The 17,701-nt window shown below is 38.9% G+C and overlaps 1 protein-coding gene across 6 annotated transcripts in view; it reads left to right on the top strand.

The window, feature by feature from the left end:
* Positions 1–17,701, top strand: part of USP6NL (USP6 N-terminal like) — a 227,002-nt gene that overhangs the window by 93,266 nt on the left and 116,035 nt on the right. The window lies entirely within an intron of this gene.

The following is a 17,701-nucleotide window of genomic DNA, read 5'->3' as shown; positions in this document are numbered from 1 at the left end:
TATCATAATCCTATGACAGCTTTAATGTACTTTTTAAGTATAGCTTTTTTGATTATGAAAACTTTGGGATGGATGAGCATTTCCTTATTGGAATATAATAGCAGCGAGTTTAAAATTTTTCACATATTATTCATATTGATTCTATTTACCTTAATATGAACAGACTAGCTTTTATTATAAACAATTTCAATAATTAGGCATTTGATAAATGAAAATGAAGCTGTTGTGAAATCTTTGAGTGCTTTTTAAGAGTAATATTGCAAGTGGTCTTTGATTTTCTAGACTTTTTAGTGGTGTACCTTGAATAAACAAGAAAAGCTGCTAGATGAGTTCAATTATAGATCAAGAAAGAAGCAGCTTTTGTTATTTCAGCTCCATTCATATGCAGTTTTGTGAGAATGTTTATCTAATGTAAAGCACCACCTCTAGTAAAGGTGATAATACTAGTTCTTGAAAACTAAGAGAGAAATGTCAAGCCTTTTAACTTAAGAATACTTACATTTTTTGAAATTGAACCAAATTTTGTTCTACTTTGTAAGCTTGGTGTTCTTTTCGCATCCCTATTATAGATGGCTAGTTCTTTGAGGGCAGGTATCCCATGTGTCTTTGCTTTTTGAATCTCTAACAGTGGCTTGTATACAGCTGCCCCTAAGAACTAGACGCCCTGTGGAGACGAAGGCAGAGGGACAGTAGCTTGTTAGGCAACTACTAAGAAGTATCTGAACCACTACAATTTTTTATTTGTAAATTACATTGGCTGTGTTTCATTTGCAAGATTTTTAATTGGTTCTTTTTATATCCACTAGTTTTTTTTCTAATTTGTTTGTTTTTATTTAAAGATTTTCTCTTTTATTATTCCTTTATCTCATTGTGGATCTTTCACGTGTTTAAAGTTATTTTTCAGATCACTTGATTATTTTTTATTTTTTTTTATTTTGTCTCCAGTGAATTTATGTTATGGTTGTTGATCTTGTTTTCATCATGTTCTGTACTTTCACAGGCACCATCTGATGGGAATTTTTTATCTTTCCTGCCCCCCCTTTCTCTCCCTGGTCCCCCCAATCCCCCTCTTTCCTTCTCCCTCTCTCTTTGTATCTCTCTCTCTCTCTTTGTGATTTTCCCTGCTGGGCTAGCTGATTTGCAGTTGTCCTGGTCTGGCTTTGGAGTTTCCAGATCAGAATCAGGCCTTGTGTTAGTGGGTCCAAGCCCCAACCCCACGGTGACCTTGGGGATGTCACAGATTCCGTCACTAGTCAGCTGGCATTAGATCAGCAGCTTTCTAAGCTGTGGCCCGAGTGCAGTTAGCAAAAGTCTTCTTCAGTCTAGTTTCATAATGAAGGAGGAGTGCCCCGCCTAGCCCTGGTTTTAACCAAAGAGCCTGGCTGCTCACCCTCCTTCACGGGGAACCCTTGTGTTTGCAGTTACCCTATCGGATCAGCTTCCTGCTGCCTCTTCCTGCTTTGGGCCCCAGAGCCCAGCAGACGTCCTGGCTTCAGCGTAGCTCTCACTTTGTGTTCCTGTTAGATTTCCAATCCATAGAAATGTTTAACATGTTTTGGGGCATAGGAATATCACTTTGGTGATTTGTTTTTATATATTATCTGGAATTTTTCTGTGTTTGTTGTGAAAATGGGAACCACGAAAAATGAACAATGCCATTGGGAGTTTAACCACTGGTGTTACAATGAAGTACAAAGTCCTTACTTCACATTTAAAAAATTAAAAAAAAAATCAGTTTGTGCTTAGTTAGTTCCCTGGTTCCTAGTGCCTGGCTCCCTGGCTCCCAGCGCCCGGCCCCCTGGCTCCCAGCGCCCGGCCCCGTGGCACCCAGCGCCCGGCCCCCTGGCTCCCAGCGCCTGGCCCCCTGGCTCCCAGTGCCCGGCCCCCTGGCTCCCAGCGCCCAGCCCCCTGGCTCCCAGCACCCGGTTCCCTGGCTCCTAGTGTCCCTGTCTGTCATCCTTGCTCCACTTCCCTTTCTGGGTGAGCCCCTCCTGCCTCCTCTCCATAGCGCTCCGCTTGCCTAGTTCTGGTACCTAGCTGGTACCTAGTGTACTGTGCCAAAGTCACCTGCCCATTCGTTCTTATCTATAAGTTCCTGGAGGGCAAAGGCTTTTATTCCTAGTGCTAAACACTGTTCCTGGCACTTACTGGTGCTCAATAAATAGTGCATAGATTCAGGTGTTCCTAAATAATGCGCTTATTATGTGGTGGCTATTCCATGTGTTATGATTTTTAGATGAAATTTGAGCTATTTATAGAGAGAGAGAGAGAGAGAGAGAGACAGAGAGAGACAGAGAGAGACAGAGAGAGACAGAGAGAGAAAGTGTGGCATAGGAGGAAGCATTCCAAGTAGGCAGGGTGGTGTCAGAGAGGCACGAAGGTTTGACTCCACGCAGGTGTTACCAAGTAGTGGAACGTTCTGGAGTATAAAGATGGGGAAGGGAGACTGAAAGAAATAGTTGGAGAAGGTGGAATCAGGGTCCAGGCCATATGTATTCTAGGAAGTTTGGACTTTGTCCTGTAGGGCTTCTATTAGGGAAGCAACTTAAGATTTTATTCTGGAAAAATTATTCTGATAAATAGACGTTTTTGTTAGATGTAAATTAAAAATATCGTAAAAAGGCAGGATTTGCATTTTCTAGCTTTGTTCTTAGTTTTCAGCTCTTTTCAGGATCCCTTTGAAATGGACTTTGAGTTCCGTCTCTTTTTTCTTGCCAATTTGATAATTTTTGTCCAGTGATAGGAATCATTCTTGAGTAGACCATGTGGCCATAGGTTAGGGAGTGTGTGGATACATTATGCTGCAGTTTCTAGGGCATGGGAACTGAGTATACCAGAGTCCCTGGTTTTGAAAAACATAGGAGCAGCATGGTACAGCTTAAAAAATAGAAAGATATGCGTATGTCATTAAAGTCTAGATCGAATTTCCAAACCTAGATATGGCTGAGAATGATGGTAACTAAAAACTTTTCAGTATTTCTCCAGAGGTTAGAAGAAAGGTTGCATATACCTGCGTGTTGGTGGGTGTATCGCTGCAGGATTTCCTAGCCCTTCCCATGTCGTGAAGTGCACAGGACATGGCTGTGGTTGTACAGCATGTGGGATAATCTGATGGGATGTTTGGGGCTTGGAGGCGACTGGCTCTGGCACGTCAGAGGCTCCACTTATGCCCAAGTGCCCTGAAAGCTGAGGGCATCGATTTCTCCACACCCTGCGTGACACACTAGTTGTGATGCCCCAACTATAAGCCCTGCAGAATGTGTTAAATGCTTTAGGTGCTTTTTAACTCCTAGTCTAGATCTTTATAAGTTCTGAGACTGAATGTGTATCTTGTGGACAATGTATAATATGGTGCCACCATGACGCTGTGCATTTCATTGTGTGTTGTTAACATTATTACAAGCCACAAAAAGCCTTTGGATTTTCCTTACTTAAATTATTCTTGTTTTCCTGTATTTGCATATTTTGCAATGCTCAACATTTATCAGATTTGTTCAAAATTTTATCAGATGATGCCAAAGATGAATAAAGGTGTTATATTTAAATTATAGCTGTAATTTGAAATGGATGGTTATACAAGTGTAGTTTGTGTAGTGCCATACAGTTTCTAGATGATTATTTTGGTAGTATATGTTTTTTTAAAAAAAAAGCCAAAAAGGTACCAGCAAACGAAGAAAAGTGATTATTTAGGGTAGTACTTAATTTTTCTTTTCCCAAGTTTTAAGTTAAAAAATATAAAGCCTATCTGCTCTATTTAAAATTTTTAATCTTCTGTATTTGATTTCACTTTCTTCAGGAAGGTTTTTCTCTGTAACTAATTACATGTCCTGTTTCCTAAGAGAGTCTTTCTAGATGTTAATTCTCTTTTGACTGGACAGGCCAGGGTGATTCTATTGTTTTGGAGTGTTTGATCCTGCCCTTTGGCCTAAATAATGGAGTGAATTTTTTGAGGTCATTTCTGGATATGAAACGTTTCTCATTTATCTGAAGAAAAAAGTAATGGCCGTGGATAATTAGGGATGTAGAGTATTTGTAGCCTTCCAATAGAGGAGGAGGAAATGTCTTTGTTCATTGGAGCAGGAGACTAGAATTTCATGTTGAAGTGAAGAACAATTTGTCTTAACATTTGTTAGAGCAGGCAATGTTATAAGTAATTGAGTAGATTGCTAAGTCCCTTAGTGGTGGTGGAAGGATTCTCCTGAGTCCTAAATAGAAAACTCTCGCTACAAGTAATATAAGACTTTCCCTAAGTACTGGTGAAAACCTCCCTCTTGGACAATAGCTTATCTAGGTGTATATCCTGTAGCTGTGTGCCGCAGAAGTTGGGCAGAAGTTAAAGAAAATAAAATTTACAAGTTGAATTGTATTTTAAATACTGGCATGTCTGCATTTATTGGAATCGTGAAAGAAATCCCCTTGTAAAGTATAACAAGTATCCATTTGATATATTAAGACTAATTTATGTTTGATAAATTTAAATTTTGGAATATAAAGTTTTAAATGTCAACTATTCTTCAAATGAATAATCCTTGATTTTAATGGGGTGGGGGTAAATTTGGAAATGTATGGAGACTTTTTTGTTGTCACAGTTACTGGGGGAACCTACTGCTATTTGGTGGGCAGAGGCAGAGTAGAGTGTAGTGTCCCTGTTGAGAAACACTGTGTGACCTATCAGAATGTGGCAGCGATAAAGCGTAGGTAAGATGATAAAGAATGTCAGCAAAAAGTGCTTCTCAGAGGTGCGGCCGAATGGCTCAGTTGGTTAGAGGTGAGCTCTCAACAACAAGGTTGCCGGTTCAATTCCCCCATGGGATGGTGGGCTGCGCGCCCTGCAGCTAAAGATTGAAAAGGGCGACTAGACTTGGAGCTGAGCTGCGCCCTCCACAACTAGACTGAAGGACAGTGACTTGAAGCTGATGACCCTGGAGAAACACACTGTTCCCCAATATGCCCCAGTAAAAATTGGAAAAAAAAAAGTGCTTCTCAGAAAATTTAGTAGAGCAATTTCTTAGTTTAAAGCACTTCACTGTATTAATACTGACCATTTAAATTGGAATATACTTTGCTTTTAGCTAATATATCGTCTTTTTGACTAGTTGCTGCAGAAAAGTGAGTAATTCTTAGTTTGATCCTATGGGGAATTAAATGTGAATTTAATGTAGCATTTCTTATATAGTCGTTACAGTACTTTATGCTCTTGTTAGGAGATGGTTTACATTGTTTTATGTCTTCTTGTTTTGTTATTTTTCAAGCTTACAACAAGTTGTAAGAATAGTACCCCAAATTATTCCTCATATAACTTCTACCCAGATTTACCAGTTGTTGATATATTTTGTCCATTTGATATTCTCTCTCTCTCTCTCTCTCTCTCTCTCTCTCTCTCACACACACACACACACACATGCACACCTCTGTCTCTCTGTCTATAAAAGAAATTGATTTGTAATGAAACAAAACATTTTCTGTGAAAATCTAGTTTCCTTTTATTAAGTCATTTAAATTCTTAGTACAAATGGAAATTACTATTGTCGTATAATCTCAGTAAAGGTTTTACATTACTTTTGCTAGTTAAATCTTAAAATTTCAAACCATTTACTTTACGTTATTATGCTATTATTGTTAAAAAAAATTCACATTATTTACATAGCTTTTGTAGCCTGTCATTAACATTTTTGTCTTAGATCTACAGTATATTGCATAATGTAGACATACTCGGTATGTAAATCAACTCCAACTGAAAATTTTAGTACAATATGGACCAGAGTGCTCCACTGACCTCTTTCTTATAGTTTTAAGATGCACTGTTCTTCAGGGGAACTCTAGAATTCCGTTCTACGAGAGTCAGCTACCCAATGGCAGTCTTCTTCAGGTTCCCAGGGCCCCGAGACCTGGGTGGGCCTTGCTGCTAACTGGCCACATTGCTACGGCCCGCGGCCCGGCTTCTGTAACGTGTCCCCCTTGTTATGTTCTAACAAAAGCAGAGTGAGCTAGATTATGTTTACTTGACTATCACTTAAAAGAAATTTGGAAAAACAAATATGTAGACATGCATTAAGTTTTTATGTAAACTTACAATAGTTGGTCTTGTGTATTTTCCTTAGGTAATAACTTTTTGTTATTTTGTTTATGTGATATGTAGATCCAGAGGAAGTGTGATGTATTCTGTAGGACGAAAGGGGGAACGAGGTATTTCCATTGTTGGAGGAGCATTGCTAATTTATTTCCTTGTGACAATTATGGTACAACAAATTTGAGTTTGATTTTCAAACATGCTTGACTTTGTTGTTTTAACTACAACAACACAAGTTTATCTGCCAAATGATGGATTCAGACTGTTAGGCCCACTAAGCTGTGTTTCACTGGCTGGCTTTATTACCAGAAATGTGCCTGGTGGTAGCAGCCTGGAAGCTACATAGAAGAGGGTTTTCTTACCGCTGACGGGAGTCTGCCCTGCTGTTACAGCCTCTCCTTCTAAGGAAAGATGCGCTCCGTTGCCAGGGAGGTGGCCCGCTGTCTTTCCCAGGTGACCACACCTGGAAGCCATAAGGCCACTGGGAGTAGTCTTTTTTTAAATCAACCATAAACTTTTAATAGGAACGTTGTACCTGTCTGTATATGTACCTGCATGTATGGGGAGCTTTGCTCAGGAAGGAAAAAGACTCCTTCCCGTCTTTCTAGCTACCCAAGCTGACTTTGTTAAAAGGAACTTGGATGCAAATAATTCCTTACTAAAAGGGTTTCTGTACTTAAGAAAGCTACTTAAAAATGTTTGATTTGTATTGTGGAAGTGGAGTCATTACTCCTTTTTCCGTTAAAATATGATGTAAAAATTGTTAGGCATGCGAGCTTTTGGTCTAAGGGGAAAGATACGCCCTTCAGGCTCAGTGCTGAGTTGCGTCCTGAAGGAAGAGTCTACATCTGCCATTTTCCTTCTTAGTCGTCTTGGTCTCTGATAAGTGTGTATCTTCTCAGCAGGTGAAATTCTACCTCTGATTCCATGAAATTCTCTCCTTCACACCTGGTCCAACTTTATTCTTTCAGTAGGATCAATTCTTTGTGTTTTAAACTTCTGAATATGTATTTTTAAAAAGATACACATTACTTATTTATTTTGGAACTATTTGAGACTAGGTTGCATTTACCATGCTCCTCTATCCATTTTGTATTTCAGTGTGTAGTTCTAAAAACAGGATGTTCTCTTACGTAACCACAGTGAAATTATTGAATAGATAAATTGTGTTTATCTAGTCTGTAGTGCTTTTCCCATGTTGGCAGTCCCCAGGAACGCCCCTTGCAGCAGCTTTGCCCAGCCCGACAGGAGCCAGCTGAGTGTTATTCATGCACAGCGTTTTACTTGTCAAGTCTTTAAGGTCTTCTCTAATCAGTTCCTCAGAACTTCTCTTTGTCTTTCATGATATGGGGCTTTTGAAGAGGGCGGACCAGTTGGTTCAGAGTATCCCTGAGGTTAGGACTGCCTGAGACTTCCTCTAATGAGAGCTGTCCTGACACGTGGGACTGGTTTGGGGGCATTCCTCCAGGAAGTCTGTCTGGAGGAGAAAGGAAGATACATGGTGATCTCTCTCGGTTTTCTTTCCACTTAGTTCTTTAACAGAAAAATTTCCCACTTCTTTAATTCAAATAGGATTCAAATCTCTTGCATAAGAACTGGATTTATTGTACTTGCTTTAGTAGTTTCTGTTTTGCTTTTATTACAAAGGCTTGGGAGAAACGCAATGAAATATTTTCTAGAATATGAGATGACCCTGAAAAGAGACATTTGACTTTTGTCAAGAGAAATTCCTTTTTGCACAATTTCTGTTTTAAATTATGTTGACAAACATCTCCAGATGTGGGTGAACAAGTGCTTTGAAGGTATAAAGTACAGCACTATTGAATTGTTGTGTAATAATAAACCAGCTGCAGCTCTTGTATGATTGAGATCGCTTTACTAAGGGTTAGCCTTTCTCAGAACCCGGTGCCTCTTTGTCTTTGCCCTGGTAAATTTTCTGTAGCTAAAAATGTAGAATAAATGACCATATCAAGTCTCTGATTCTCATTAGGTTTTAGAGATTTATGGGTTATATTAGATTTCAATGTGAAATGTCAGGATACTTGCCACCCATAGTTATGACTCTTTAAAGTTTAATCTTTGCAAGGTGTATTGAAAGCTAGAAAATTAACTTGGGATTTTGCAAAGTATAAGAGATTCAAACCTTGCTTTTTAGACACCTTTGAGACACATGCTGCTATAAATTACTTTCTTAAAATGTTTTAAGAGGAGTCTTTGAGGCTGATTTTAAAACATTTGAAGGAAGAGATTATATGGTGTTGAACAAATAATTCTGCTTTTATTTTAGTACTCACACATACTTACTGGGCACCTGCCTGTGTACGATGCTGTGTTGGTCTTTGGGGACGTGTGACAAGCTCAAGACAGATGTGGCCGTTGGCCTCTAGAGCGTAGAACTAGTGGGGAAGGCAGATGCCGCCTGCGTAGCACAGTATCACCACAGAGAGGGAAGTGGAGGCATCTGCAGGCCAAGGGGACTGAGCCACAGGAGGGCAGGGAGGCCACCAGGAGACAACTGTATTCCAGCTGAGGCCTGGCAAGTGAAAAGGAACAGGGAGCGGGTTCTAAACGCGAACAACATGTGTGAAGATCTGGAGTTGAGAGGCTGAGATTAAGATGAGCAAACTATGGAAAATCCAGCATTGGTAGAGGTAGGTGGTTGGAGGAGGGGGTTAAGTTTGTAACTTTGGTTTACAACACCCCACTGTTGCTTCTATTTTATACTTCATTTTACACAATGTTATCTAAACGAATCTATTCTCTCCATCTTCCTCAATCCTCTTTTGCTGTTGTTTTAAAAGTATAACCATGACATTAAAATATATTTTGGAAATGGGGGGAAAAGTCATTGTAACCCTGCTATATTAAAGCAGCCATTTGCTTTTTTGCATATGACCCCCTGGTGTTGGCCAGATTGTGTATTTTTTTATATAATTGCATTTCATAGTTTGTATGCAATTTTATATTTGGACTTATAACATTGAATTGTGTTTAGACAGTTATGTTTCTGTTATTTTTTTAATAATTGAGCTCATAATTTCATATTCCTTAAAGGTAATGATACACCATTTCCCTATTTTGTGGTTATTTAGGATGGTTCAATTAAAAAAAATGTTTTCAGAATGAATATTACTGGTGAATTTGCCCTTTTTTTAAAAAAGAAAAACAAAAAACAAAAATACCCAGAAAAATTCATTAGGCTACTGTTAATAGTAGGGAAATGTTTTTGCCTGTGTCTTCCTGTCTTTCCTAAAAGAGGGTGGAGTGGGTGGTGTGGGTCCTAGAAGCAACCCCCCCTCAGATACTATGGGATGACAGTAGTTAAATTTTAGGGGAGTCAAAAGTTATACAGGATTTTTGACTGTGGGGGTAGGCTCCCCTGACCCCTGCATTGTTCAAGGGTCATCTGTACTATGTATGGCCTTTAATTCACACTAATTCACATGTAAAGGTACATTCTCTGGTCATCTTGTACTTAACTTGCAGGAGTCATCTCAATTTTAATTCAATAATGAATTGTGTAATTATGTGTTTAATGCCAGTTTCTCTTGGTAGAATGGAAGGAGGTGATCACCCCTGTAATAACCTGGAACTGGCATTGTACCTACTGGGCATTGTACATATTGTGTGCTTAATACATTTTGTATGGTTGAACAAGATTTTATTGCTTTAAAATGCACTGATGGTATGCAGTCAGTACATTCAGAGTTTTTAGATGTTGTTAAGATACATTGGGATAGTATATTTTTATTTCTCATGTTTGTGAAGCATATTTTGCACATATTTATAACAGTTTCCGCTGAGCTACAGAGTTGAGAAATTTCTGGGTTGCTTTTTATAAGCAAAACGAATTCCCCTTTGGTAAAATATTTTTAAAAACTGGTTTTGAAAGAGCTGCAAACTTAATGACACTAATGCAGATACTTTTGTTCATAAACAGTTACTGCCATCTAATACGCTTTGAGATTGTATGAAAGAAGGATAATGTTGTCATCCATAAACACATATCCTGTGATTCTTTCCACATTCTACAATTTCAGGACATTTAACCTTTATAGCTTTGTTTATTTTACCTTTTTTAATGAAAAAAATCTGTGAAAACAGTTGATTAGCTTGTGACAGTGTTAATTTTCAAATACCCAGTATGAATTATTAGGAATTACTTACTGTAAAAGCACCTGAACAGTATTCGGACAGGAAATAGTATAGATTTTAGGTAGGAAAAATGTACAACTTTTATTTTTCATAATCAACATATGATGCATTTTATATTGATGAGTTTGTAGCAATTGAATTTAAAAATTCTAGAACATAGTGATTATATCCCACCCTTGAAATTTAAGTAGGATGACAAAGAAATGAAATATTTTAATTGATTTATTAGCCCAAGAGGAGACTTGTCAGAAATGGGCTTACAGTTTAATTTTTTTTTTTTAAACAAGACTTTATTGGGGAACAGTGTGTACTTCCAGGACTTTTTTCCAAGTCAAGTTGTTGTCCTTTCAATCTTAGTTGTGGAGGGGGCAGCTCAGCTCCAGGTCCAGTTGCCATTGTTAGTTGCAGGGGGCGCAGCCTGCGCCCACCATCCCTTGCGGGAGTCGAAACCGGCAACCTTGTGGTTGAGAGCCCAAGCTCCAACCAACTGAGCCATCTGGCCACCAGGGAGCTGAGTGGCAGCTCATTGACTTCATTCTAGTTGTGGAGGGTGCAGCTCGCTGGCCTACGTGGGAATCGAACTGGCATCCCCATTGCCCAGAGCTCGCCCTCTAACCAACTGAGCCACCCGTCCGCCTGTAGTTTAATTTTTAATAGTCCTTTTCTATTTGCAGATCAGTTGATATCTGGAATATTTGCAGATTATTTTTGTCACAAGAAGTGTGGCCTCTCACATTTTTTTCCTTCTCATTTGTCTACATGTCCTGAAAAACATGACAGTAGTTTAAGTCTAAAATATATTTCCAGGAAAGGCAAAAAAGTTTTCTGAAAAGTGGTTAGAAAAAATCTGAGTCCATGCCAAGAATGGAAAGATGCTGGGTTGCTACTCATATGATCACAAATTTTGTAGATGTAGAATGCAGTACAAATATCCTTCTCTTTGTTGATTGTATAAAACGATGTGGATGAAATATTTTAAAGTATGAAAGTACCTATCAGTTCCAAAAGAGTATGCATAATATTACCCCATTGTTGTAAAACCAACAACAAAAAAGTACATGGATAAGTCTGAAAGGTTGTCAGTAGTGCTTATCTCTGTATGGTGGGCCTAAGAGAGATTTTTATTTTCTTTTGGCATAGTTTTGGATACTTATTTCCTACAGTGAGCATACATTATTTTTGTAATAGGAAAAACTATTAAAGACGTATTTTGCAAAAAGAAGAGCATTAGAGACCTTTTAAGTTAGTTTGTAATTCTCTAAGATTCTAGGGAGTTGGTTTGAATTATCTATAACATTTGTTATGAATAGTATTAATAGTATAATTTTACTTTAAAATAATACTGATTCTCTTGTCCTTCTTTATACTTAGGGCCAAACCAGATGCTCCAGTGAACTTGTTCATGGTTTTATTAAATGAATGAGAGAAACAATACAAATGAGATCAAATTCAATGTGGTTCTTTCCCTCTTTTTTCTATTCTTCCTTTTCTCCTTTCTCCTCCTTTTAGCTCCCTCTCCCTTCCTCTCTCCCTTTCTGTCTTTTTTTTCTCTTTTTTTGTGAGTGAGGAAGGGTGGGAAAAGATTACCTTCTTTTACCTAGATGTTTTTTCTTTATATCACTTGCCATGTAATTCCTGTTATTGATCCCATTTCATTTAAAAGAAGTCGATTTCTGCCTTGTAGTTTCATTTGGAGAAAGGAAAACGGCGTAAGTTGGAATGTGCGGCTAGGTGGGCAGTAGGGAGTGCTTATATTCCCAGCCCGTTTAGTTTCTCTCTTTGTTGTCTCATTCTTGTTCTCTCACGGGTATTCTCCCTTGTGTCCCACTCTGGGAATTCTGGATTTGGAAGTGGTAGGGAGGAAAAGTAAGTCAGCAATTTTGGGGTTAGCCAAAAGTTAGTGGTTTTGGGGGTGGCGATGTATAACAAAAACACAACTGTGTGGAACAAGATTGAGGTAAGAAGTTTTCTGTTAAAGAGAGAACCAGCTCACAGCTGTTTGCAGGCGCCCATTGCAAGGGCAGCTATGACATTTCTTATCCTCCAGGCCACGGTGGGTCTCTCATGTACATGGGCAGTTCATGTTTTTGTTTTTAGCTCTCTCTCTCCAGTTAAACTCTGTAGTTTTTGGATTTATATTTGTGTTACTTTAGATAAAGTCTGAGGAGTAGGATATAGATTAAATATCTATTAAATATAGGTCTCCTTTGTCATTTTTAAAAGACTTTATTTTTTAGAAGAGTTTTAGATTTACAGAAAAATTGAGTGGAAAGTACCAAGAGTTCCCTTATACTCCTTTGTAGCATTCCCACCTGCCCAGTTTCCCCTATTACTACCATCTTGCATTAATGTGGTACGTTTACTGCAATTGATGAGCCAATGTTACTAGTCGCTAAAGTCCATAGTTGACATTAGGGGTCGCTCTCTGTGTTGTACATTCTATGGGTTTGACAAACGTAGCATGACATGTATCCACCATTATAGCAGTTTCACTGCCCTAAGATTCCCTGTGTGCCGTCTCTTTCTCCTTATTTCTTTTTTCTCAAGCCCCGAGCACCGACTGATCATTTTACTGTCTCCACAGTTTTGCCTTTTCCAGAATGTCATAGAGGTGGAATCATAAAGTTTGTATGATTTCAGATTGGTTCCTTTGCAGACTGGCTTCTTTCACTTAGCCATATGCATTTAAGGTTTCTCCATGTCTTTCGTGACTTGATAGCTCATTTCTTTTATTGCTGAATAATATTCTGTTATCGGGATATGCCACAGTTTGCTTATCCATTCCCCTACTGGAAAACATCTCGGTTGACTCCAGGTTTTGGCAACTATAAATGAAACTGCTGTAAACATCCATGTACAGGTTTTTGTGTAGATAACTTTTTATTTTGAAATATTTTGAAATCATTTTCAATTCATTTGGGTAAATAACAAGTGCAGTTGCTGAATTGTATGGTAACGACTGTTTTGTAAAAAACCTCCAAACTGTCTTCCAAAGTGGCGGTACCATGTCGCATTCCCACCAGCAATGAGTGGGAGTTCCTGCTGTTCCAAATCCTCACCAGCATTTGGTGGTGTCAGGGTTTTAGACTTTAGCAATTCTACTAGGGTATAGTGGTATCTCATTTCTCTAAGGACATATGATGTTGAGTCTCTTTTCATATGCTTACTTGCTAGCTATGTATCTTTTTGGTGAGGTGCTATGGATTTTTTTAAAACCAAAATGTAATTCCTTTAAAAAAAAATGATAGTAAAATCTGTTCTCTGTAGAAAAATACAGCAAAAAAGAAGACCTTAAAAATTCATGTATAATGCCACCATTCTGAGGAAAAATCATTGTTAACTTTTCGATATTTTTCTTTGTACATCCATGTTTCTCTCCATGTATGTATACACGTGTGTGAGTGTGTGTGTGTGTGTGTGTGTGTGTGTGTGTGTGTGTTGTCATTCTTTCAGAACAAAGCTTCTTAACATTGGCTGAGTGTTAGGATCATTTGGGGGAGCTTATAGGATGTGTGACGCTCAGGCGGTACCCCAGAGAAGGCAGTCGAAGTCCCTTCATTGGATGGACCCAGGCATCACACTGGTTACTTCCCAGGCAATTTCAGTATGTACTGAAGATTGAGGCCACTGGCCTAGAATATATTAGAATCATTTAGTAAACAAAAAATATACTTTCCAAAAGATTATGTAAAACACGATACCCTTTTGATAAAGTTCAGAACAGCCAAGTACATACAGATATGTAAAGATAAAGCTATAAAAGAAAGCAAGGGAATGATAGCTGGCTACTGGATTCAGGGTGATCGTTACTCTGGGTTGAAGCGGGGACGATGAGGTGGGCTGTGGGTTAGGTATAGATTGTCGTTAAGCTCCTGGTTGTTGCTTTGTGGTGTTTATGAAATTATTAAATAAAATTAAATAATTGAGTGAATCAGTAAAACTGGGCTGTACATGGATCGATGATAGGAAGGAAGGAATATGATTATCCAATTCTTTGTGCCAGAGGCACAATAAGGTAAAAATATTAAATAAACAGAAACTGTTACATCCTCTTTGTAAATGTAGCCAGTCAGGTTAAAATATGACAGTGGTTTGATACCCAGTATCATCCATTTAAAAAATTATACATCCATTACACTTTCCTCCCAGAGTTTTATCCTATTGCTGTTGGTAAAACCAACAAATATATATATGATCAATTTTGATAAGTAATTATTCACTGTAAAGTAAGATTTTATTGGAAGCACTTACGGAGTGGAATGGGCTGGTGTTTCTTATACAGACTTGATTAAAGGAATTGTCGAATCGTCTTTACCCCCCACTGTCCCGTTTTACCCTTGGGAGCGCTGCACCACAGGAAGGTGGGTGAGGGTTGGCCTCCTTGTAAAATGGGAGAAAGGAGCTGTGTGAGGCAGGCGGGAAAGGAGGACCCTGGCTGCTGGCATCTTCTGAAGCACATCTGCTGTAGCGACAGGTGCCTGTGGGAGTTAAGAATCTGGAAATCAGTTCTTTCAGGGTTATCTGAGCCAGACTAACCTCAGAGGTAGTTCTGCATTAGAAATTTGCATGCCAGAGAGGTTTAGAATGACCTATGGGGTGAAGGCAGTAAATAGGAGAATGTGTCTGTACATATTTGTACACATATACACAGTTAACTGAAACACAGCAGACATACAAATGTGTCATTCTTGACATTATTTATCTCTTCCTTTAAAATTACTGTTTTGTACAATGAAATGTACATACAGAGGGTGCCAAAGAAATGTATACACATTTTAAGAAAGGAAAACTGTATTAAAATTGTAATACTCAATATTTACCGATAACAAAAGATGAACACAAGTCACGTTTGACTCCTGCAGTTACAAGAGGTGCTCAAAGTGGTTCCCATCAGCGTTTAGGCACTTCTGATTATGGTGAACTACTGCTTGAGCAACGCTGACCAAAGTGTCCACTTGTATACATTTTTTGGCACCCCTGGTAGATATGAATACATACACATCTTTTATAAGAAAATATATATTGGGATATGTAGTCAGTATTTAACTTTTTATTTTGAAATAATTTCAGACTCAGGAAAATGTTGCAGGAATAACACAAACAATTCCATATTCTTTTACCTGGATTTCCCAAATGTTAACATTTGCCACGTTTGCTTTCTTATTCTATATTAATACTATTTGTTCTCTGAATCATTAGAGAGTAAATTGAAGTATTTATCCCTAAATTCTTCAGGGTGTATTTTTCTAAAATCCAGGATGTTCTGTTACATAACTATAGTCTAATAGTCATAATCAGAAAATTAACACTGATCATCTATAGATTGTATTCACATTTTATCAATTGTCCCCAAATGTCATCTATTTCCCCTCCTCCCTTTCTTTTCCAATATCTAATCTGGGATCATGTGTTACATTAGTTATCTTGACTCTACTCTCCACTCTCCTCTCATCTGTAATAGTTCTTCAGTCTTTCTTTATCTTTCATGATCTTGACATTTTAGAGCACAGCTCAGTTACATATTAGAATATGCACTCAAATATTTTTTACTGACGCAGTGTATAAAAAAAAGAAAATGAGACGAGAATGAGAGAAGCCCAAGCTATTGGTTGCTTAGCAGAAGGCAAGCCCTGTCAGTAGTGAACCTGTGTGCCCCGACCGGTTACTGTATGATTTTCCTTTTCAAACAACAGTGATGTCAGTGAGATAGGTGATGATGAGAATGGAAAGTTATGGAAACATGAATGTAGACATTCCTCTTTTCACTGATCAGATATGGAGGAGAGACTTGGCTGACAGGATCATGCCCTGTATAGTCTTCCTTTCATGGGAAGAGAGAAATGCCGGGAGAAAGCAAAGCTAACAGAAAAGGACCTTTCAGAAACATCATTTTTTTCCGGAAGAGTGGAAGTAATTTCTCAGGAGCTGGAAATGCAAAGAACTGGAAAATAAATCCAGCAGATAGTTAACAGCTATTTCATGTTGGGAACTGCCCTAGGAGCGAGGCGAGGGATAGAAAGAACTGGGAGAACGTGACTTGAGGAGTTTGACTTAAATGTTGGCTTGTCTATGTCAGGTCTTTGGAAGGATTCCTTAAAGAGCACAGTTTTGATCTGGGGTTTAACATTTGGTCTTGACCCACCTGAATTCTTCTTTGTTTTAGGCCACAAGTACAAACTTGGTCCTTAAAGATAATATGTGGTTAGGGTACACGCCTGTCTGGTCCTCCATTTGCAAATGTTTTCTCACTGTCATGGATTTGTAGCACTGATGTCTTAAATTAACACCCATATGGAGAATACATTATGTGTGGATATATATATGCACATGTTATAGCACCTCTTCTTTGAAAAGCTGAAAACGTCATCCTGAATTAAAGCTACATTTTAACAGAAGAGGTTTAGTGTCAGAGAAAGCGAAAGACTTTGAGTTTGGGGTCCTGTGTTTGACTTTCCACCTTGTTTGATTCACTGTGTGCCTCAGTTGTCCAATTGAGAAATGGGACAATAAGTGAATAAGCCTTTCACTGTGTGGAGGCAAAGGAACTGCCTTTGATTTGCTCTGGGACCCAGTATTTGATGACACACTGAGAATATCAGAATAATAAATGGCAAGGAAAGGAAACTAGGAGAGGAAAGTTGGCAGCGCAGTGAGGGGAATGAATGGCTGGTGGAGAGTCCCTGTAGTAATTAATAACATTTAACCATGTTAACCTGAAAGTCATTTTTCTCTTTTAGTTAACTCGGGTGGTTTGCTTTGAAAAGGGCTGCTATGTAAAGAATAGAACATGTAACAAAGGTATTAAATATTAATTGAGCATTGTTGCAACTTGGCCTATGGCAGAAACTGTGGTTATACTTGATGTGAAATTCTCTGGCCCATGCCTCTGATGGTGAGACCAACGAATTTACAGACCGCTTTGGGGATTTCTAGTGTGCAGTGCGAGCCTAGACTTCTCTTCATGTACTAGGATGTCAGGGTGTGTGTGTGTGTGTGTGGTGCGTGTGGTGTATGTAGGTGTGTGTGTGGTGTGTGTGGTGTGTGTGCATGTGTATGCACGTGTGTGGTGTGTGTATGCGTGCGTGTGGTGTGTGTGGTGTGTGTGTGTGTGGTGTGTGGTGTGTGTGCGTGTGTATGCACATGTGTGTGTGGTGTGTGTATGCGTGTGTGGTGTGTGTGGTGTATGTGTGTGTATGCACATGTGTGTGTGGTGTGTGTATGCGTGTGTGTGGTGTATGTGTGTGTGGTGTGTGTATGTGTGTGTATGCGTGTGTGGTGTGTGTGGTGTATGTGTGTACGTGGTGTGTGTGGTGTGTGTATGTGTGTGGTGTGTGTGTGGTGTGTGTGCGTGTGTATGTGTGTGTGGTGTGTGTGTGGTGTATGTGTGTGGTGTGTGTGCGTGTGTATGTGTGTGGTGTGTGTGTTGTGTGTATGTGCGTGTGTGTGGTGTGTGTGGTGTGTGTGTGCGTGTGTGTT

This window comes from Rhinolophus sinicus, chromosome 1 (genome assembly GCF_057876585.1).
Source record: "Rhinolophus sinicus isolate RSI-liver-muscle chromosome 1, RSI-T2T, whole genome shotgun sequence".
Taxonomy (NCBI): Eukaryota; Metazoa; Chordata; class Mammalia; order Chiroptera; family Rhinolophidae; genus Rhinolophus; species Rhinolophus sinicus.
Note: the sequence above shows the minus strand (reverse complement) of the source record. Positions and strands in the feature narration are given on the sequence as shown.